Genomic DNA, 17,447 nt, shown 5'->3' with positions numbered 1-17,447 from the left:
AAGTGAACTTCGTCCTTTTCATCAGTGTTATGACACTGTGGCCACACGCGACGCGTTGCTTGGCAGCTCTGTCATTGGCTTTGGTTCCTGGTGTCTGATCCTGCCCAGCCACTTGAAAACATCACGTCTCCCTCGCCAGCCTCCCCTGCCCCAGTTGTGGGCCTCTGACATCTTCACGTATTTCACAGCCTCGGCCTCCAGCACCTCGCCCCAGCCAGCTTTGCATTGTTGTTCCTGACGTTAAACTCCTGCCTCCATGTTTGGTCACAATTTGGATTGCTCTTTAGGTCACGCTGGGTACGCAACCCAGGCAGTGATGCTCTGCCTGGAACATTCCATCTCAGTATAGGCTCCCAGGAGCAGAGCTTCCAGGGGCCTCCCAGATGATATTTGAGCAAGTCCTACCATTCCAGGGATGACTTCCCAAAACCAAGTTGGGATGACGTCTAGGATCTCAGGGCATTAGGCAGGTCTCCTACTGCTCACTCTTCCAAACTTCTGCCACTCACTTAGTAAATATCTGAGTGACCTTAAGGTTGTACCTGGATTGGCTCTCACTGCTCTGAGATGTTCCACAGTCATGACAGAAAGAAGGAAAGGTCTGCAGACTTGGGGGACGGAATTCCATGGGAACCCCGGTTTCTTCACACCAGGGGCTCCATATCTGCTTCTTTCAACTGCCCACCTAATATCTCACCCATGGCTGCCAAACCAGCCTGGACACATTTGTACAAAGGTGACCCAGGCTCATCCTCTCCCTACTCCCCATGGAACTCACCAGAAAGCTCAAGCAGTGAGCCGTTCTCAAAGCCTGGCATTATCCAATGGAAACTTCATTTTCCCAAAGGGGGTTAAATGCTGGAATGACATTGACAGAGAGCAGTCTCTATGAAATGTACAAGAAATAAGTTTCCATTGTGTTGTCTTCAGTTATGAATTTTCCTTTCACCAGACCCCAGTGCAGAATCAGTGAACTACATACAGATTCATGAGCTTCAAATCACCCTGATAAACAAGGCCATCTTTCTAGGATTCCAGACATTCCTGGTCCTAGAAGGCCCCCAGGCAGTGATGATGTGACTGACAGTTCTTTTATTTTCTTGTGGTAGAATATGCATAACAAAATCCACCATTTTAATTATTTTTAAGTGTACAATCCTGTGGCAGTAAGTAAAATTCCCATTGTTACGCAACCATCATCGTCCTTCATCTCCAGAATTATTTCATCTTCCCCAACTGAATCTCTGTACCCCTTAAACATGAATTTCCATCCCCCTGTCTCCCAGCTTCTGGCGAACACCATTCTACCTCATGTAAGCAGAATTATACAATGTTTGTCCTTTCGTGACTGACTTACTTAACTGACAATTCTTAACCAACATTTTCCTCTGTCAACTTGTTTATGACACATAGATCCACGTGTACTCTTGATGTTGTTGGAGGTTCAGACATCCCTTTTCAACAACATAGTCCACCAGTAAATCAGCAAATATTTATTGAATCCCTACCACATGTTGAGCCGAGACTTGGGTGCCAGGAGAAACTGAAGAATTTTGAAAACTAAGTCACTATTTCTGCCCTTAAGAAGTTTGTAATTTTGTAGACATGGAGCTAAGTGAACACACATAAAATGGTGGTAAGAAGCAAGTACGTACATGTATGTAGACAAACACACACCTACACACAGGTAGATACCTGTCCTCATGACCTCAACTATGTCGTAATGAAGACTTTCAAACATGTGGTACAAAGATAATTCCTGAAAAATCAATCCATTTTAGGGAAGTTCAAGTGCATTTAGGGACACAGTATTTAGTGAATTGACTATTGGAAATTCTCTACTTGGGTCAGTGGGGTGGAGGAACTTTTTATTTAAAAAAAAATCTAATAAATGCTAACAATTCAAGGATTTTTTAAATGGGAAGTAGGAACTTAGCTCAGTCATCTATTTCTTGATGTGTCTATTCACTTTAGATATTTCATTATATTCTGTTAAAAAGCAGTCAGCTACTTAACCATCTGTATGGAACAGCTGTAGTTTCCTTCCTATCAAAGCGCAACATTTTATTGTAGAGAAATTGGTATATTGTGTTGGCCACTTACTTTTTGCATATTCCTGGCTTTGGATGGACTAATCAGGGAAAGAATCCTCACGTCCCAGCTCCTACCTAGGTCAGATGAATCCACTTCTCATCATATGTCTCCTCATCAGCAAGTTAGCATTAACTCGCCTTGCCCAGCTCTGGAAGCTTCTTTGATGAGACATCTGTGCTCAGTGTTATTTGTGAATAGGAACAAATGTATACATATCCACGGGACTTCCTGTTAAATGTACTGGATTGAATGCTAATATTTATCTCTGCTCCTTTGGAAATTTTATTAAAATGAGAATAGAAAGAAAACAAATCAACAAGAAGTAAAAACAGGAATGATGATCTCACCAAATGAGAAATGTCAACAAAATTTTGAAGTCTGAAAACAGATGGGATAGTAATAACTAGTTTATCAGCGTTCAGAAAGAATGTTGAGGAGGGAAGCACAAGAAATAAGTCGATTTGATGAGCAGGACCCTGGAAAGGCATAGGGGTTGGAGGCAGCAAGTATTGTGAGGACTAGAGGAACGAGGGGCTTAAAACAGGGAATTATAGTTTAAAAATCTGTAAGACCAGTGTGAATCCCCGTCCTCTTCCAATTGCTCAACTACCAGTCAACTTACCCTCATTCACCCGGGAGAGACTGGAGGCTTTTCTCTGGATACATTTGGCCGGCAAGTTTTGCCTGGAGTACCCAGGATCAGTAGAGGGTAGGAGGAAAATGCCAGGCTGGAAACAGGGCCGATTAAGTGAACATTAATCCTGGTGAGCCGCCTGGCTTCCAGAATCCTGGCTGCTGATCTTATACTCTCCCGGAAAGAAGCTGGAAGATTGTTCTTTGTAGAAAGAAGCACGGGGACCCAGATACTGATATGTGTGTTTCTCCCATGAAATGACTCGGTCCCCATTTTATCACACTGTGGTGACGCGGACTCAAGAATAAGCAACGCCCAGCCGTGACACCCACAGAGCTTCGAAATCCTTTTTTCTCTCCCTCGCCTAAAGAAATAGTTTTATTATGCACAGAGTATCATGTTCGTTGTACATAATCTGGGAAACATATAGAAACAAAGAAGAATATAAAACTCACCTAGATTCCCATCACCTATAAATAATCATGGCTTATGTCTCTCCAAGCCTTTTTCTGTGTACGTACGTATCACAAATAACATCATTTTCAGTGGCGCTTCATTTTTACACAATATTCTCTTCTGTCACACCTTTTTGACTTAACAACATATCATTAGCCTCTTTCCTTGTCAATAAATAAATTGCAATAACATTATTCCTTATAGCTAAATAGGATTCCTCGGATGGGTATAACCATAATTTATCCTGTTAATCCCTTAATGTTTGACATTTGTATTATGTACAATCTTCGCTATAATAAACAACAGTGGACTGAATATAGATCTTTGCAAACTTGACTATTGCCTTAAGATTAGTAGAAGTAGAATTGCTGGATTAAAGGGTAAATTCTTCTTCAAAGCTTATATATATATATATATATATATATATATATATATATATATATATATGTATATATCTGTAATGTTACTCTGAAAAAACTCACTAATTTATAGTCCTACCAGCAACATATGAGAGTAACCTTTACCCACCCTTGCCAAAATTTAGAATTACAATTTAAAAAAGACAATTTGGCGCTAAAAATGACACTTGTTGTTTGAATTTATATCTCAGTACTAATTAAGCATTTTAAATGTTGTTAGCTAATTATATTTTACAAATTGGTTGTCCATGACATATATCCATTTTCATTGAAATAATTATCTTTTCTTGTTGATTTACTCATGCTGTTTAGATATATAAACATTGACCATTATTCTGTCCTATAGAACAAATATTTTCTGTGGTGGTTTAGAATTTTCCTTTTAAATTTGTTTATGGTTCTCACCTGGTTTTTAGTGCTCTGTTCTTAAATAGGAATGGAGAACCAGGAATTTCTAGACATGTTGAGGAAGGATATAGAATTAAAACAGACACCAAAACAAAAAGGCAGAAAAAGAAAGAAAGAAACTGCGAGGAAAAGAATTAAATGAGCAAAAGGAATAAAATTCAAGAAGTTCTGATAATAGTCTCAGAGAGATAAGAGAAGATACAGCATTTGTGAAAAGAGAGATACCGTTTTTAAAAAGGACATGGTAGAGAGAAGATCAGAACATTCTTAAAGGAAAAAAACCTATATATTCAATGCAGTAGTTGAAAGAGGATGCTAATAAATACACCAGAAAATGGAAGAGAAAGAAAAATAGGAGAGAAAAGGAAAATTTAATTAATGGGAGTTCCAAGAACAGAGAACAAACAGGAGTAAATTATCAAATAAAAATACAAAAAACAAAAAAAAAAATTACCCAGATTACATGAGATTGAAAAGCCCTGCCGAGAACCAAGACGTAAAGAACACACATGCCTTTCGATGAACTACACATAATCATCTTTGGCACGATAGTCACGGAATAAGTGGTTAATTTGCAGTAGGAAAAAAAATCACTTGATCTCTTTCTTACCGAGAGTATGAAAATCTGTGTCTAGAAGTGGTGAAGTGGGGGATTGAGGAGCGAGATTCTTCATTCATTGATCTCAAGGCAGCAAACATTTTCTATCCTCTCTCACCCTGTCCCATATTTTGAGCCCCACCCTCACCATAACCAATCCAACTTTATCTGAAGAATTTTGCTCCTTACCTGTTATGACAAAACACAGTGGCACACATATTTAAAGCAAAGACAATACATGGAATTGGAAGAATTATGAATCACCCGTTCCTTTCTCTTTGGTTTGTTTTCAAAGATCTCTATTAATGTAGAAAGTGACTGTTTTTTAATATTACAAGCAAATAATTTTCACGTTCTTTACCTTAGTGAGATAGGAAAGAGTAAAGGAAGAGGGAAGTGAGTGATAAGCAAAGGTGAGTAGGTTTGTATACAATTTTCAAGGTAAATGGAATCCTGCTGTGTTAAATAGTATCTAGAAAGTATTGTTAACTGAGTTTTTTTATAATATAATTTATCAGGTTAATAAAACATTATTTGAATGCAACAATCGCAAGCAACAATTAGAACTGTCTTCAGCAACATTTTACAGTCTTGTACCAATAGAGCGATTTTTTAAAAGTCTGTGGAATGACAGATTGATAATGGGTTTATTTAATGAGGTTTCATCAACCATGTTATTTTCCTTAGAAAAACCCAAACCCCTAATCACTGAAGCATATTAACTCATTTAATCATTGTTTATCACCTAATGATAGAAAAAAAACTCTTATTTGAAAGAAATTTGATTCGATTATGATAATTTTTCCACAGCAAATAGAGATTGAGCACTTAATGCCATCTTACATATCATATAAATCAATAAAACTTAGCTAACATTCCAGATCTGTTTCCTTGAATCTAAAGTACTAAATGGGATCATTATTCTGTCGTTTGAGTTTATCAGTAGATCATTAAAAACCACTGGTGTGCGTACTTGGCCTGTCTCATTCTCACTGAAGACCAATAAAGCCAACCAAAATGACCTTTTTTCTTTTCCCTTGGCTTTTTAGCCAGACCGTAATTGAACTTGTCACTTGATTCTCCAGCTGGAAATAATCATAAAACAGCATCATCAATCAAATGATATTAAAGACTAGCTCACAACAACAAAGCTGGCTCCCAAGATGGCCAGAACTTACCAATCATTCCACTCATTGTACATTTGAGGGCTGGTTATTTCAGAGATGATATGTGGGGACAGAGCCAGGAGTGCAGTTTCCAGGCTCTCGGCCTCACGTGGAAAGGTGCTGACTCAGGTAGCAAATGGCCATCAACTGTGATTGGATGGCCATCAGCTGTGGCTAGTTGGCCATCAGCTGTAACCAGTGAGCCACTGGCCACTAATATAACTGCCGTGGCTACGCTAGCAGCAAATGGGGGCTAGCAAGAAGATGGGGACTGAGCTAGCAAGGGCGGATTGCAGTTAGCAAGTGAGGTTGGTTGACTGAGAGAATGGACGGCAGGTTGCGAATAGTGTGGCTCCTGCTTCCTGTGTCTCCAACCCAGCCGCCAGCGAGACTATAGTCGTATGACTCCCCTATCTATGGCTCCGTGGGTGTTCCTTTTTGGCCTCACCATGTCCTGTGTTCTTAGGGGGGAGCGGGACCAGAGCCCCACATGACACTGCATCACACGATACCTCAATTATTCTTTGCTTTTTTTCTCCATGGAGTCAAGCCTCATAATACTTTAAAGGAAGGGCAGAGAAGACAGAAAAGGAAAGTATCAGCAGAACAGGGTTAGAGGGTGGAGAGGAGAAAAATCTGGGCAGTGTGTGGCTTTTGATACGAATTACCTCAGTGAGTCATCTCTGGTGAATCAGTCCCTCCTGGGAAAAGGCATTCAGAGACTGTTTATAGCTGGCAGCTACGAAACGAGGCTGTGTTGGAACCCGTGTCACCCAAACCCCTAATTACAGGTGTCTTGTCATTAAAATTTGGAGCTCACCAATCTGGAAGATCTTATGAGTTAATGGGCACTCACTTTGAGGCTATGGTCAGTTTTAATACCCAGCAGCCTTACTGCCTGAACACACTGTACTCTGTACTCAAATAAGCCCCATTCACGTTCCACCAAGCCAGCACCATCCCCCCATTTCCACCTTCCTGTCACTTCCTGTTGTCTTCTGTCTTCTGCTCCTGCTCCCCACCTGACCTGGTAAAATGAGCGTAGGTTTCTAAGGCATTATTAGCTTTCTCTTACAGAAGCACATCCCTAAAACAACGAGGGTAAAAGAAATATGTCTATTTGTTTTTCCAGATATTGGGTTGGGAAAGAGAGAAAACAGAGCTCTAAGTTATTGCATGCTTAAAATATGTGAGTCCTGTGCGAGAAGCTTTACTTCTGTAATACTATTTAATCAAACAACAGTACTACATCGTATGCAATGCTAACTCAGAAAACGGAAGCGAGGGCAGGTCACGTGGTAGTCCAAAGTCAGAGCAGTCAGTGACCAAAGAGGGATTTGTTAATCCAGGTCTGCCTGACTGGAAGGTTGGCACACACCATCCCAGACTCAGCATTAACACATACGTGGCTGATGGGAGCCCTGAAGACAAATTGCATGGTTGTTATCATAATAACATTGTGCACAGCAAATGAGCTAATGCATTTGAAAGGGCTGTGTAACTGTAAAGTGCTGCACAAATGTTATTACCCTTATTACGGTTATATTTATGACCTCTTTGCTGGGGCTGAAACTGCACATATCATAGACTAGCCAAATATTTAGAAATCACCAATCCCTAATAAAGCAGGGTTAAGAGTATGACAAGCCTCTTCTCAATAGAGCAGAGACACACCCCCAGGGCGTAGTACAGTCTCTTGAAGATAAGTCTGTGCTTCATGTAAACCTGGGAGCCACTTGTCTTTTTTTCTGCCTCGCACTTTGCTGTTTCCTCCTGTCTCTCACTCAGCTGGAGGAGGGCCAGTTTGATTTACAGTCCAGAGTCACAAGTCCGCTTAAGCGCTGTATAACAGATGCAATCAAATAATATGACACGCATGATAAAATGTCATTTCAAAAATTTAATATTTTTAATATGTAAGCAGTGTTTAAACGTCATAAAGAAAAATGGAAATATTTCAATAGCTATATGGTCGCTTAAATCTGGGTGGTGCTATATAACATGAAATGTATACATACAGATATGGAAAATTATCCGGGATTCATTAATATGTGAAAAAAGCCAACTGCAAAATTATAAGTGTAGTATGATTCCATTCATATATTTTTAGTAACTCCCTCAAAAATATATAGACTATGTATGTATGTGCATACAAATGTATGTCTATGTATATGTAAAAAACAGTGACTAAAAGGATGTACAGCTTAATCTTAGCTACGGTTACCTTAGGAAGGAGTAGGAATGTAAGCAGAGGGGAGGAAGACTTTCACAGCGTGTTCATTGTATTTCTATATTCAAATTGTGTACAAGATGAAGAAATGCATACATTATTTGTGTAATAACAAAGCAGTAGTGAATTTTAAAACTGCAAACTTAGTTATCAACAAACTAATTAAAATAGACGCTATCTATGTTTCATTGTTCAAATTGGCAAAGATTATTTTTAAAACAGAAGGGAATAAACTATCAAAGAAATAATACATTTTTTAAAAATTCCAGAGCTAAAGAACATGAATTTCTATAACGAAAAGGCCTACCAAGTGACTAGCTGAATGAATAAATGAATGGATAGATAAACAGATAGGTGATAGATAGATAGATAGATATATAGATAGATAGAGCAGTCCAAGGATGATCATTATGAAATTTTAAAACACCATCAATAAAAAGAAGACTCCAAAGACTTCCAGAGAAAGGAACAAATGTAACACGCAAATTCTGGAATTAGAATGGCATTTGGACTAGCTAAAAGAAAACAATAGAAGCTAGAAAACAGTGGAGCAACGTATTTAAACTTGTGAAGGATTTTCAACCTAAAATGCTACACCCGGACAAACTATCCATCAATTGTGATGGTGATGGGAAAATAAAGACATTCTCACATGTGCCAAGGCTCAGAATTCTACCTTTCATGCATCTTTCCTCAGAAAGTTGCTGGAGGATATGCGTCATATTAATGAAGGAGTAAACCACCAAAGAGAAAGGCATGAAAACAAACAAAACAAAAACAGGAGACCCAAAACACAAGAGAGGCAAAGAGAATTCCCAGGATGATTGCAGTGATAATTATTTGGGCAAAAGATGTGCTTCTGACCTGGAAAGCAATCCGTAAAATTAGAACAGGATAATAGAAGACGCCAAGCAAGATATCGTTAGAAAAAAACAAACGGAACTCATAGGTTATTTGATGTATTTAAGCCATGTGGGAAGTTGCAGGAAAGGTTGAGAAGAAAACATGACATATACGTAGAAATTGAGCAAACAAGTAAAACAAAAATATTCAATTATTACTCATATTTAAAAAAAAGATTGCACGTGCAAAAAATTAAGTTTAATCATAGCATGGCTGCTTGTCTCAGCAGAGAAGAATTTTTTTATGATCAGAATAATTTCCATGATGACTCTTGACTTGATCAGAAGTTGTCATTTTATTCTAATGGGAGAATTGTGAGAGAGGACATGGTGAAAGCTATTGGGATAAGAGTGCTAAATCCTCATCTGCCATCAGCACAGTCACTGGCTTCGGTGAAAAAAAAAACTGATAAATTGAGAGTGAGTGGAGAAGCACCTCGTTTTGAAACATAGAACTAGTAACATAAAGAGACAGTCAAAAGATTGAAAAAATCTGTCACTGGGAGTCGGGCTCTAAAGGAAGGAAGGCTGAGCAGGGGTCTGCTGTCTTCTCTGAAGAGTTCTGTATTTGCCCTTTAACTTTTTATATATGTGTTTATATCAGTTTGGTAAAAATAAAAGTTTAAAGCAGCTGGAATCACAAAGAACAACCAAAGTCCAATCATATTTTCATATAATAGACTATTACACAATCTTTAACATGATTTATGAGCTTAAATATTTGTAATGACAAAACACCCATGAGATAATAAATTTACCAAAAAAAAATCAGTGTACAACAGTATATTTGGCTTATGATCCCATGCTAAAAAAGAAAAGGTTTGAAAGAAGCAGTAATTAGCTCTCAGAGTGGGATTAGAAGCAGTTATTATTTTATTTTCTACATTTTCCTATCTTTCTAAGTCTTTATTCAATAAACATGTGTTACTTTAATTTAAAAAGACAGTTAATTTTTTTAAGCACATGGTGGTTTGTCTATTGTTCAGTGACTCTCCCAAGGACCAAACTAAGGAAATCAGTCTGAAGTGCAGGAGGAGAGATGCCCATTAGATATAAAGAAGCAAGTGTCACTAAATTCTGAAACTGACCAGCTGGGAAGGTCACAAAAAATATTTTAAGAGAGGATAGACAACCATCTTAGGATATTAGTGGTGGAAAGGAACATCAAGATGACCAACTCTAAGCCTGTTCTACAGATGATGAAGTGGCAAGGTGTAGAGTGTACACGGCTGGCCTGAGGTCACAGAGCTGTCAAGAGGCTGAGGCCTGGGTGAAATGCCAGGCTGTGGACACGCGTGCCATGTCCTTCCCACTCCTCCCACCAGCCTTTCCTCCATAAAGGGACTTCAATAAAATCTCAGGGTTTTGGACCGACCGGATGACATAAATCTCAGTTCTTCACGTCTGGTTTCTCTTTTGTTTCTACCCTAGCTCTTTCTATCCTGTTCGTTGTTCTGGCCTCTTCATAGAAGGTGACAACATAAAAATGTAGGCTCTTATCTAAGGGTGTGTCTCTTTGTCTTCCTGTGCAGCTGTGTGTTTCAGAAGCTGTCTTCTCTTTGGGTGACATCTTCCCCAAACAGCCACTTGCCAGCCTCTGCCAGCAGGGGCTAATTAGCATGTGTTGTGGACCCACGTTCTCTCACAGCCCCACCAATGTAATTAAAAAAAAAAATAATAATCCATTAAAAAATCAAATTCAGTCAAGCAAGTTTTGATTTTGTTTTGCCTTATTCTGTTTGAATAATTGAGCCCAAGCAAGTTTCTACCTCGGTGTGTTCCACGGTGAGTGTAATGGGACACGATGAGGTTCTCAGCTTTGTAAAACTGGCTGGGGTTTGGGAAAGAACATTAAAACAGCTGACTGGTGAAATGACCTTTGGTCCAGCCAATGGTTGGGGGAATTCATGATCAAAGTGCTGAATTAGTGAATTCTCTTGCTTTGGCTCCACTCCAGTTTGGTCTCTGGGAGCCCTGACCACAGTTTTGGGCCGGTGTGGAAGTGGCAGAAGCAAGAGTCTCCTTAATGTGGGCAGAGAAATGCCAACATTGAAAGTCAGTGTGTCCGGTAGTCATCAGGCAGCATTTCTATTGGTTTAAAAAAACTGACAGGGTTCCCTGACTGGATTCATTTGATACCTGACTTAGTCAAATGGGTACTTTGAGCAAAAGAGGATTCCCAAATGCTACACTGACTCTTTGCTTCCTTGCTACCAACTATGAGATTAATAGAACTGCCACAGGGGCAGCAGTGAGTCAGAAGACCTTCTGGGACTGCCCCCTTCATGCCCCCAAAACATGCACCGCCAGCCCCACACAAAGCCCTGCCCATCTGATGAAGAGGCCTCTTGTCAGACAGCCGTCTTCTTCTGGGCCTCCGTCTGCATCCCTCCCCTCTTGCCTTTCTCCTCTGCTCTCCTCTCTTACTGAGCACAGGGCCCCATGATGCAAGAGATTCTCCAGCCTCACCAGGGTCCCGGCTCTCTCAGAGCCTCTGCTCTAAATGGTACCACAGGCCACACTGGGCCAGCTGCTACCTACTAAATGTCACCCCTTAGCCTTCCTCGGTTGGAATCTGTGCAGCCCCTCCCGTCCACACACAGGACTTCCTGGCTAAGCTTCCCCCTCCACTCCTCACTGCTTCCTGGCCTTTCTTTGTGGTTGTTCCCTCTGCCTCATGACTCTCCCATTGGCCATTGTGTCTCCCCACAAACTTCCATCCAGCTGCAGTGTCTGAGCACCCCTGCCCCACCTGTGCCCCCGCCCCACCTGTGCCCCCGCCCCACCCGTGCCCCCGCCCCACCCGTGCCCCTGCCGGGATGCTGTGCAAATCACATGGGCTTGAGAGCCTGGGAGGCCTGACTTTGATCCCTGACCCTGCCGTGTAAAGTTGGGTGACCTTAGGCAAGTTTGTTGTTTGTAATACTGGCAACCAGCTCAGCATTCAGCACAGAATAAGTTAGTTTCCTTTCTGTTTTGACATCATCAGAATCTCACTTTGGTCTCAAAGCTTCACCAACACCGTCTCTTCACCCCTTTTGGGTCCATCCGTAAACTTCTAATAGCTTCCTTGTGCTATTTTATTCCCTGAATAGACTGTTCGATTTGGGTTGTATCTTGTAATTTATACATTTTTCCTGTTGTTGTGTTTTATTTTCTTGTCATCCACTTTGACTTATGAATTCCAGAAGCAACTGTGTTTACTTGTTCAATGTATAAAGTTCTTTATTTGTTCAGTGTTTACTCTATGAAAAATACCGTGGGGGGTTAAATATGAATACAATATAGACTAAGCCTGTCTTCAGTGAGCTGTGAGTTCAGCCTTAGAGACCAATGTGTACACATTTAGTGGCCTTACAAGGAGGAGTCCTGTCTGAGTGCTCTAGGGATTCAGAGGTGGGTGACATCATTTTCAAAGTATTAATAAGAAAGAGACTTCAGTGGTAAGGTAATAGATGAGTGGGCTTTGGAAGATTAGGTAGGCAGGAGTGTCAAGCACTACAGCTGGAGTTTATTTTAAAAGTCACAATCATAATTCAACATGAGTCACATTCACAGAATAACCAATGCCCCTCTGTGTCCAGAATAGAGGATCCGTGTATGGGAGCCGTGAGCACTATGTCTGAAAAGGTGGGCTGAGGGCAGACTGTCAAGAGCCAGGACCGCCAGCAGCAGAGAATGAGCTACTCTCTGTAGGTGAGGGAAGGGATGAGGTGATGAGATTTTTCTGTGTGGCCATCGGTCTGCCCTTAGCAGGCAACGCGGATTGGAAAGCAAAGCTCCGGGTCTGGAGGAATGGGAACTCTTTGGAAGACTATGGGAACAGTCTGGCGTTGAGGTGACAGGAGCTGAACCAGGTCACTAGCAATGACATGGAAAGGAAGCAAAGCGATGGATAACGTCAGCCATCACTGAGGGTGAATCGACAGAGTTTGGCAATGATTCATTCCGTAGAGGATACGTTTGCATCATCCGTGCGAGGGCAGCCATTCACTTCTACAGCAAAAGTCCCTTCCTAGTCTGTTATTACTGTAGGGCCTCAAGTCACGTCATCCCCTTCTCGCTCCACAGTGTAATCACGTGCAATAAAAACTGGATGTAGCACGGTCAGCCCACAACATGGGGGTTATTCGTCTACCACTCACAAGACATCAGATTTTTCTGAATTTGGTTGTGGTCATTGGAAAATCCCCGCAGACGCATCATGCGAAATACCCTAAACCCTGACATTGATCCCTTGAGCCAGGAGCCGAATGTGTGTTGTCCGAAACAGGGTTGGAACTGATGGACATGCTTTATGTGCTTTCTGCATGTGCTGGCGTGTGTGTGTGTATGTGTGTGTGTGTGTGTGTGTGTGTGTGTGTGTGTGTATCATCTTCCCCAAAGAAAGCTCGGTGACTTTTGCCGCTTGCAGGAATTCCGGTCTGGCGGTTGCAGGTCCTGGTTCCATGATGATCCACAATAGAAAGTGGCCTCTTCTCACTGCTTCTGAGCTTAATCCCCAAGGCACAAGATCCTTTGTGGATTAACACTGGGAAGGAGACATAGAAAATGGGGCGACAAGAACAGTGGGAAAGGGAAGGGAAGGGAAGGGGAGGGAAGGGAAGGGAAAACAGAGAAACGAAAAAAAGGAAAGGAGGAGAGAGGCTAAGGGGTCCAAGAGGAGGGATGGAAAAAGAGAGAAGGAGAGGGAGGAAAGCAGAGGAGGGAGAAGGCACAAAATGTCTGATTGGCCAGTGGGGACACTGACCCCGTGTTTGGAGGAGACAGAAGCTGACTGTGGAGAGAAATGCCTGAGACCTGGGTGAGGCACAGAGCCAGCCCCACAGCCCTGCTCACTGGATCCCATGCCTTTGCTTCTCTTTGTATTTCTCTTCCGTGACTGCTCTGTTCCCTCCTTAGTTCTCCCTTTTCCAATTGCCCTTTACTGCTCTTCCTCTTGACCCAGGATTCAGTTCAGTGAATCGCAGGCTGTTTCTGCTTGATCTATATGACTTGAGATTTGGGATAAAATGGCTTCTGAACACTGAGCCAAAGAATGTCCCCAAAGAGTGTGCCCATCACCCCTCCCCCCAACACACACTGACCTTCTACAGTGATACACTCACACACAGTCTCTCTCTCTCTCTCTCTCTCTCTCTCTCTCTCTCTCTCTCACACACACACACACACACACACACACACACACACACACACACACACCAGCAGCTGCAGAGAGGACATGAAGCGTTCCCACCTTTCAACCCCTGTTTTTGACTCTGGCTCTGCTGCATACAGCTGCCCTGAGCCACGTGGCTGGGAGGTCACCCCCTGTCAGCAGAGCTGCCTTGACCTTTCCAAGTGCACACACTGCATTCTCACCTGCCTGCGACTCCCAGACAGCCCCGGGCATCACTTCTCCCCGAGACATTCCAGTATCGCCTGTCGGTCATTGCTAGACCTTCTTCTTCTGGCACCGGGGCCAGTGCTCACAATCTGTCAGAAAGAATACAATGCGTCTGCCATTATCCTGCGTCTCAGGCCAGTGGACCGAACTACAGGCAAGCATTGGTAAACTGGGGCAGCAAGCGGCAGGCTTTGGAGCACTTGAATCCACTTCCGTGTTCATCTTAAGCCCCACGTATAAAGGACTCTTGGCAGGTAGCACTAATGGGAGCGAGGACATGGGGAGGGTGATCCAGGGAGAAAATGTGCCTTACTAATAGAGACACCCATCGAGGCAGGCATGTAGGGCTCGTGGATTTGTCAAATAAACATCCTCTGTGTACCTGAATATATTCCGGGCCTGCCTGTGGAATATAAAAATAAATTGACACAGATCCCTTCCTGTCAAGAAATAGTCACTCTTACAGGATAGGAAAATGGGAGCACAAATAATTAAAACACAATAAAATGATTAATAGAGAAAGTAATAGAGGCAAGCAGAGACAATTCGCAAATGAGCATGGCTCTATTCCAATAGCTCTTTATTGACAAAAGCGGCTGTGGGCTAGATTTGGCCCATGGGCCATAGTTTGCCGACCTGAGTCCAAGGAACGTTTCTGAACTAGAATTATACAGACTTACAGGTGTTTCCCTGTGTATGTGAAGGTGGCAGGACAGTGTTCAGAGCTCTTTCCCCAACTAGGAGGAGAGACTGTGCTATTTTCTCACACGCAGCTCTCCCCCGCCAGGGCCAAAGGAACACATTTACTGAATGTTATTCCCTGACCGGGAAACAGAGTGAAAGAATAGACCAAGAATTGACTCAAAAAAGAATTAAACCCATCAACACAGTGGAAGCAGCAACGTAGCGCTTCTCACTGCATAGTGAACAAAATCCTGGGAAAAAGGCATTTTTCTCCCTCCATTTCATCTTACAAGAAACTGAGGCTGAGCTCAGGTTGGGGACCTTGCTACCGAGAGAGCACTGATACGGCCACCCCAGGCCCCAAACCCAGGTCTGCACAGAACAAGTGTTTTCGTTCTGCTGCCTCATCATGCAGCCGCAATTATTTATGGCTGTGGTGTGGCTTAGTAGTTCCTTAGTTATCTCTTGTTGGTGTGAAGCCACTCCATATAGACTGTAAGGTCCTAGAGAGCCGTGACCTTGTAAACATCGCTGTCTCTCATAATAGCCAGGATAGTGCCTTGTACAGGGTAGGGGTTCCTGTATTTTTTGTTATTGTTGAATGAACTGACTTATTTCCTACCTATTCCTCCCTAGACTCTTCCAACCTCCACACACAATCTTTCCCCGGCTGTGGGATCCCTACGAGGCCCGGGGTAAACTGAGACATGGCAGCTCTAGCCTGAGTGAGTCTGAAGGTCAGGTGGAGGGGGGGACCCTGCATGACGGGAGCCGAAGAGTGAGGAGGGGAACCCAGGTCACCTCTGCCTCTGCGAGGGGGCAATGTGCAAGTACCCATCGTCATTTGTTCTTCCATTGCTCTACTAATTGGGAGAAAGGCTTCCTGGAATTGCCAGAAATCCTTTTGCTCCGATTCCCTGGCCTGACTTGAAGTAGGTGAACGGCTATCACTGAGGAAAAATAGTGTTTGTAGCCACGAGCGTATGATGCTCTCTTCTCATGAGGCCCCCTCGTTGGGTCTTTTGATTAGGTCATCAGATAAAATTTGGATGAGCTCTGTCCTTGTCTGCATGTTTATCCAGATCTCTGAACTATCAGATCTTCTCTCACTGTAACTGACCACGAAGAGAGAAATACATGACTGCATAAGGAAGGTATTTAAACGTAAAAAATAAGTTTGGATTAAATGGCCATGATGTTTCTGAGCTCAGCTCCTATTTTAAAACAAACCGTCTTTCGTTGAATCACAAGGAAATCAAGCTTAGATTGAACTCTGCCCTCTTTTCCCCACCCCCTCTGGTCACATTTGTTCAGCTACCATCCAGGTGGCCTGGACAGAGCTTCAAGGCCCAAGATGCATGCTCCCGAAGTGAGTCCCCTTGCAGTTTATCTGAGGGGCACAGGGTATTTCCAGAGACTTTGAAGGCCAAGCTTTAAACCCTAAGTTTACAGCTGGAGCTTCCTTTAGTATTTAAAGGTGCTTTGGGTTTTCCCCGTGTACGAGTGTGTCTCAGTAGGTGGGACAGCCACAAAGCAGCATAGGAGTCCCACAAGGGTGGTTATGCTTTGAGCTCCTGGTGGGGCCTCCTGGCAAGAAGGTTAGGAGTTAATGATCAATTATGGAGCCCAAAGATACAGACTTCTGTACCAACGCAGACCCGTGGGCAAAGCTTTCACAGCAGTTAACACTCACATGGACAAGTCAGGGTTGGTTTGTTTTTTGTTTGTTGTTTAAGTGGTATAGAGGGATGGGTCGGGTTGGAGGGAAGGCAGCAGTTGGCCCAGGCAATGGATGGGGTTGAGAGAAAAAGGAAGCTATACATCTAGGTCGGGGGAATTTTTAATGTTCTCCACATGTAAACAATTCACACAGAAAGCCCATTTCACCACAATTTCTAATTTGTTGTCAGTTTGTTGATGTGTCAACTTTTGGAGGCGCTTGTGTGGAGGGGGGTCCTGATTTCTAGGCCTCGTATGAGAGGAAGGAAAATGACCACTGCCGCTGTCCTCTTCGTGTGTGCACAGCGCCTTATAAATAAGTCTCAATTAGCCACCATTTTCTGACCTCCAGGAAGCCCCTGCTGGTCCTAGCTGTTAATAAAGCGTGTGCCTGCGCTGGAAGTAATTAAATGGGCTGAGTACAATTGTCAGAGCTCCAAGGGCCGAAATGCTATCTTTGGCCAGGGCCGCAGTAATCGCGTAGCTCCTTTGTTGGGAACATAATGAAAGAGACAGGTGGGAAGAAAGCCCATTGTCAGCAACTTTGATAACGCTGGTGTACCTGGGATTTGTTATAAATGTATTTTGATGGCTTATTATGTTGGGAAGAATGTTTCCTTATCTTCAGGACTATTCAGTGTACGGAGGAAATAATCCCAGTGTGACATTTATTTATCTAGATGTGGGTCCCTAATAGGAACGACGGGAGTTCCTGTTACACGTACACAATCTTCTTTATTAGGGTTCTGGT

The 17,447-nt window shown here is 42.6% G+C and overlaps 1 long non-coding RNA gene across 1 annotated transcript in view; it reads left to right on the top strand.

Annotated features, from left to right (window-relative positions):
• The window catches only part of LOC117018445 (uncharacterized), a 158,460-nt gene extending 145,777 nt beyond the window's left edge, over nucleotides 1-12,683 (top strand). The window contains exon 4 of the long non-coding RNA XR_004422232.1: nucleotides 12,492-12,683. This is a non-coding gene — a long non-coding RNA (uncharacterized LOC117018445). The remainder of the gene's footprint in view (nucleotides 1-12,491) is intronic.
• Nucleotides 12,684-17,447: the final 4,764 nt, after the last annotated feature.

Source organism: Rhinolophus ferrumequinum, chromosome 27 (assembly GCF_004115265.2).
Source record: "Rhinolophus ferrumequinum isolate MPI-CBG mRhiFer1 chromosome 27, mRhiFer1_v1.p, whole genome shotgun sequence".
Taxonomy (NCBI): domain Eukaryota; kingdom Metazoa; phylum Chordata; class Mammalia; order Chiroptera; family Rhinolophidae; genus Rhinolophus; species Rhinolophus ferrumequinum.
The sequence above is the reverse complement of the archived record's forward strand: the minus strand, read 5'-3'. Positions and strand labels throughout refer to the sequence as shown.